The 5805-nt window shown below is 46.9% G+C and overlaps 1 non-coding gene across 1 annotated transcript; it reads left to right on the top strand.

Annotated features, from left to right (window-relative positions):
• The first annotated feature begins 4174 nt into the window (after window positions 1-4174).
• Window positions 4175-4246, top strand: trnag-ccc (transfer RNA glycine (anticodon CCC)). The gene has a single exon. It is a non-coding gene; the product is annotated as a tRNA-Gly (tRNA).
• The last annotated feature ends 1559 nt before the right edge of the window (window positions 4247-5805 follow it).

The raw sequence follows: 5805 nt of genomic DNA, 5'->3' as shown, positions 1-5805 counted from the left end.
AATCTTTGGAATTTTCTGCCCCACATGCTTGTGAATGCTGAGTCTCTGAATATATTCAAGGCTGCGTTAGATAGATTTTTCGAGTCTCGGGGAATCACGGGATCGAGGGATCACTGGAGTTTGGAAGACTGAGAGGGGATCTCATGGAAACATATAAAATTCTGACGGGACTGGACAGGTCCCGATGTTGGGGAAGCCCAGAACCAGGGGTCGGAGTCTAAGGGATAAGGGTTAAGCCATTTAGGACTGAGATGAGGAGAAAATTCTTTGCTCAGAGAGTTGTTAACCTGTGGAATTCTCTGCCACAGAGTTGTTGATGCCAGTTTGTTAGATATATTCAAGAGGTAGATGTGGCCCTGATAGCTGAAGGGATCAAGGGGTATGGAGAGAAAGCAGGAAAGGGGTACTGAGCTGAATGATCATCCATGATCTTATTGAAGGGTGGTACAGGCTCGAAGTGCCGAATGGCCTACTCCTGCACCTATTTTCTATGTTTCGATGTTTCTATATCCTGCTACTGCTTCTTTAATAATGGATTCCAACATTTTCCCAACCACAGATGTTAGGAAACTGGTCTATAGTTTCCTGCTTTTTGTCTGCCTCCTTTTTTAAATAGGGGCATTACATTTGCAGTTTTCCAATCTGCTGGGTCCTCCCCAGAATCCAACGAGTGCATGTCCACAGATCATTGAAAGTAGCAGGCCAGGTAGCTAAGGTGGTTGAGAAGGAATGTGGAATGATTGCCTTTATTAGCCGAGACATAGAATACAAGAGATGGGGTCGGTGGGGCAGGTTTGGTCACAGCTGGAGTGCTGCGTGCAGTTCTGGTCGCCATATTACAGGAAGGACATGATTGCACTGAAGATGGTGCAGAGGAGATTTACGAGGATGTTGCTGGGAGTGGAGAATCTTAGCCATGACGACAGATTAGATAGGCTGGGTTTGTTTTCCATGGAACAGAGCTTGAGGGGAGACCTCATTGAGGTGTATAAAATGATGAGGTTCCGAGATATAGTGGATAGAAAGGACCTATTTCCCTTAGCAGAGGGAAACAAGAAGGCATAAATTTAAAGTAATTGGCCGAAAGTTTAGAGGGGAAATGTCTTCATGCAGAGGACTGTGGGGGTCTGGAACTCACTGCCTGAAAGGGTGGTAGAGGCAGAAACCCTCACCACATTTAAAAAGTGCTTGGATATGCACCTGAAGTGCCGTAACCTGCAGGGTTATGGACCTCGAGCTGGAAAGTGTGATTAGGCTGGATAGCCTCGAGTTGGCCGGCGCGGACACGATGGACCGAAATAGCCTCCTTCCGTGCTGTAAACTTCTTTGATTCTATGAACTCGTTTGCAAAGAGTTGAGGTGATTTGGGCACATCTTTCTTCACATGACAACATTTCAAAGGCAACTCAACGGCTGTAAAGCGCTTTGGGGCATCATGAGTTCCTGACAGACGCTGCAGAAATACAAGTCCTTCTTTGCAAAATTTCAATGCAATCTCAAGGCTGGTCTGGGATTTGAAGCCAGGATCTTTCTGGAAATTTCAAGTAACAACCAACGAAGCAAGAATCATACCCCTCGATCAACAAACCACCTGCTTAGCAAATGTGGAGATAAGATGTAACCATTATTGAAGCATTTTTAGTGTGTGTTGCTGTTCTTGATCGGAGGAGCACATGAGACGAAATTAGTGACTTGGCCTTTTCGACATGTCTTCTGAAGCGCCGCACGGTCCGACTCCTGCAGTCAATGAGCTGTTGGGACGTTAATGTATCCATCATCATCATCATCATAGGCGGTCCCTCGAAACGAGGATGACTTGCTTCCACGCTGAAAAAGGATGAATTCACAAGTGTTTCAATGAAGGATACGAACTACATTCCGAAGGGTGGAAGATGCCTGTGCGTGGATTTTTTTAACATGTGGTGGCCGTTGCACCCCAGCCATCACACGGGCTTGACAGAGCGAGGTCTTGGTCCAGTGGCAAGGGTTAAGCAAGACGACAGGCGACCAGCTCTGCTGCGCGGACCTAGTGCACACACATATCGCAGCGTGGCCTGGCCCGTGCTAACCCTGGGCCCCTGGCCCCGAACTCATGCCTCTGCTGGGCACCGATCACGTCCCTCTGCAGTCTCTCGCCGCTCCTTTGCCCCGATCTCGCCGCTCCTGCTGTATCTGCCCACGTTCCAATCACCGACCTGGACCTTGATGACGTCACACTTCGCTGCCGCCGCCCTCCTGCACCAGCTCGCGCTGCTCCCTGGAGTCGTCTCCCGGGATCTCCAAGCTGCTCCCAGGACCGCTCGCCGTTCCTTTTATGGCCCCGACTTGCCGCTGGTGTTCTCCCGTTCGTGTATCCAGGCTGCGGGTGGCCAGCCCGAGTGCAGCAGAGGGGTTTCTGCATTAGTTCTGGGTGGGGACAGTATCTTTACCCTTCTCTCTTCCTCTTGTCTTTATCCCTGTGCTTTTATTTCTCTATTTATTCCCTCTGTCTCAGTTTCTAGTGTTTAAAAGGGAACAAAAGATGAAATGTGTAACATTGTGGAACAATTTCTCTCACTCAAAGTTAGACGCACTAAAGTTGCACCATGAGGTCTCGGCAGCTAGCCATTGATATTCAGGTTCATATATAAATATATATAAATATATCTATATGTATCATAACCGTTCCCTGGTGGTCGAGGGGTTAAGATCCGGCGCACTATACTGGTTTCAATTCTCGATCAATTCATCGCATAAAAATAATTGAGGTTTGTGAGACGATTAATAATTGCTGTAATCACCATGAATACCAATACTTTCTGCGATAGACCGAGGTTACAGACTATCTGGCTTCTCCTGCCCTTTGCCGGGCACGTGTTCGGGGTTTAATTTTACAAACTGGGTGAGTTCGCTGATCGCGGGGAGACGGTAGGAGCCTCTGTGGCCCCACTGTGAGGATGTGGAAGTGACCACGGTGGCTGGGTGATCCGTGACATTTCTGTAAAGGGCAGCGGAGGAGAAGGATTGAAAACTTTCAGTGTGGGACAGAAGTTGTTTTAGGTGAGCCAACACATTCCCGATCAGCACAGAGGGAGCTCACTGGTCAGCTCCCCTCTGTTGGGGCTGTTGTGCCAGAGGTTTCTGTAGTGCAGTGGTTATCACATTTGCTTTATATGTGAAAAGTACCCGGTTTGATTCTGGGTAGAAACATGATGTTTAAACTTGCTATAAGGGAACAATCGGAGGAGAGTTTAGTCTCCTGGAAAATGCTGCCTGACCTGCTGAGATTTCCAGCATTTGCTGTTTTTATTAGCTATTCTCCTGGTAGAAAGGCTCACATATTCCTGAAATGCTCTTTATTTAACCAATAAATAGATAACTTGCAGTGAGAGAAAACGAAGCCACCGGGGACCTTTCGTGTGTGAGGCCAACGTGACATCCGCGACACTGCAGCCCATCAAAGGGCAAGAAACCACTGAATATAAAGGATGAGCTCACAAATATCAGGGGCAGTGCAGTCTGGTCAACGTCAAACCCTCCTTTCTTCTTCAGCAGTGGCATGAACGGGAGTCAGACGCCACAAAATTTCATTAAAGATACAAATACAAGTAAAACTTCCAAATCGTTTCACTGTAAAATTCTTTCACTTTATTTGAAATCCTACTGCGTTGAATCTGAAAAGGATCACCATGGGATTTTATCTTCACGACTGATTCTAATTTCTCTGCACGGAAGGAATAACCGGTGCTGTTAAATTTGACAAAAGTTGCCCAGATTCCTGGTGACATCGACAATACAGTGTGTAAAATGGGTCAACATGCTGAAGAACATAAGAACAAAAGAAATAGGAGCAGGAGTTGGTCATACGCCCCTCGAGCCTGCTCCGCCATTGAATACGATCATGGCCGATGCGATCATGGACTCAGGTCCACTTCCCTGCCCGTTCCGCAAAGCACAGGACAACTGATTGAAGTATCGACTGTCCCTCAGTTAGCATTTCTTTCATTGTGCAAAAGAAGGTGACGGGTTAATTAATGATGCTTTTCCATAAACGCAACACAAAAGTTTAAGAAAAAAACATACGGTGACTGGCAGGTGAGCGCTGCTTTGACACCTGGTGGGAATGGGCGGGGAATTTGAAGCCCCTTGTATTGTGAAAGCTTCATATAGAGGAATATCTCACAATCATTGTGTAGGCCTCGTGGCGCAACGGTAGCGCGTCTGACTCCCGATCAGAAGGTTGCGTGTTCAAATCACGTCGGGATCACTGTTCTTTCCGAATTAATATTTTCTTTGCTGTTTGGCAATAACCAGACCCTTGTTCCAAGGTCTGTCTCACTGTTTCCCCGGTGTCAGGCATTTCCCCGGTGCCTGCTGCCCTCATTTTATTCATGTGACAGGACACACAAGTTCAAAATCAACTTGCAGGTGGACATACACACCGCCGAGCGGTCTAAGTTGCTGTGATTAGATCGCAGTTTTCTCTGGAGGTGTGGGTTTGAATCCAACTTCTGACATTTATTATTTTTAATCATTAAGCGAAACTCATTGTTTGACACCACGACCAACTCCTTAAAACTGGGATTCAGCAGTTCACCTGCTCGCTTAACATCTCCGTCTGACCTGGTGCTGAAAGCGGAGATGTTTCCGCAGTGTCGCGGTTAACACGTTCACCTCACACGCGAAAGCTCACCAGACGGGAATATTTTCTGTAGCTTTCTCCTCATGCATGCTCAGGGGCGAGTTTGTTCTCCTGTGAAAAGTTCATAAGATGATAAGCATGTAAGAATTAGGGGCCGGAATAGGCCACTCGGCCCCTCGAGCCTGGTCCACTATTCAAGAAGATCCTGGCAGTTCCTCGACAGCAAGTTTAAACATCTGGGGCAGAGCCAACAGGCGTCTGTCTGCAATCAGTGAGAGAACGGTATGTTTGGCAGAAGCCTGGCGAGATCAGTCAGTGAAACATAAGAATTTTAATCTCAGGGTCGTGGTTTCGACACCCACATTGGACATTTACATTTTTCATAGAATGATAGAAGTTTGCAGCACAGAAGGAGGGCATTTTGGCCAATCACTTCCACCCCGGCCAACAAGAGGCGATCCAGCTTCATCCCACTTTCCAGCTCTGGGTCCATAACCCTGCAGGTTACGGCACTTCAGGTGCACATCCAAATAATTTTTACATGTGGTATCTACCTCCGCCATTCTTTCAGGCAGCGAGTTCCTCACCCCCACAAACCTCTGCATGAAGAATTTTATCTTCAAATCCTCTTTAAACCTTCTACCAATTACTTTCAATATATGCCCCCTGATTGTTGACCCCTCTGCTATCCACTATATCTACGCCCCTCATAATTTTATACATCTCAATGTTGTCTCCCCTCAGCCTCCTCTGTTCCAATGAAAACAAACCCAGCCGATCCAATCTGTCCTCATAGCTAAGATTCTCCACACCTGGCAACATTCTCGTAAATCTCCTCTGTACCCTCTCGTACAATCACATAATTCCTGTAATACAGTGACCAGAACTACATGCAATAAACCAGCTGTGGCCAAACTAGTGTTTTATACATTTCAAGCATAACCAACCTGATCTTCTATCCCATGCCTCAGCCAATAAAGGCCAGCATTCCGTATGTCTTCTTACCCACCTTATCCAACTGGCCTGCTACCTTCAGGGATCTGTGGACATGCACTCCAAGGTCCCGTTGTTCTTCCACACTTCTCAATGTCCGACCATTTAATGTGTGTTTATTTCCTTGTTTGCCCTCCCCAAATGCACAGCCTCACACTTCTCTGGATTAAATTAGTCTCACCTGAAAACGT

Source organism: Pristiophorus japonicus, unplaced genomic scaffold (assembly GCF_044704955.1).
Source record: "Pristiophorus japonicus isolate sPriJap1 unplaced genomic scaffold, sPriJap1.hap1 HAP1_SCAFFOLD_233, whole genome shotgun sequence".
Taxonomy (NCBI): domain Eukaryota; kingdom Metazoa; phylum Chordata; class Chondrichthyes; family Pristiophoridae; genus Pristiophorus; species Pristiophorus japonicus.
The sequence above is the reverse complement of the archived record's forward strand: the minus strand, read 5'-3'. Positions and strand labels throughout refer to the sequence as shown.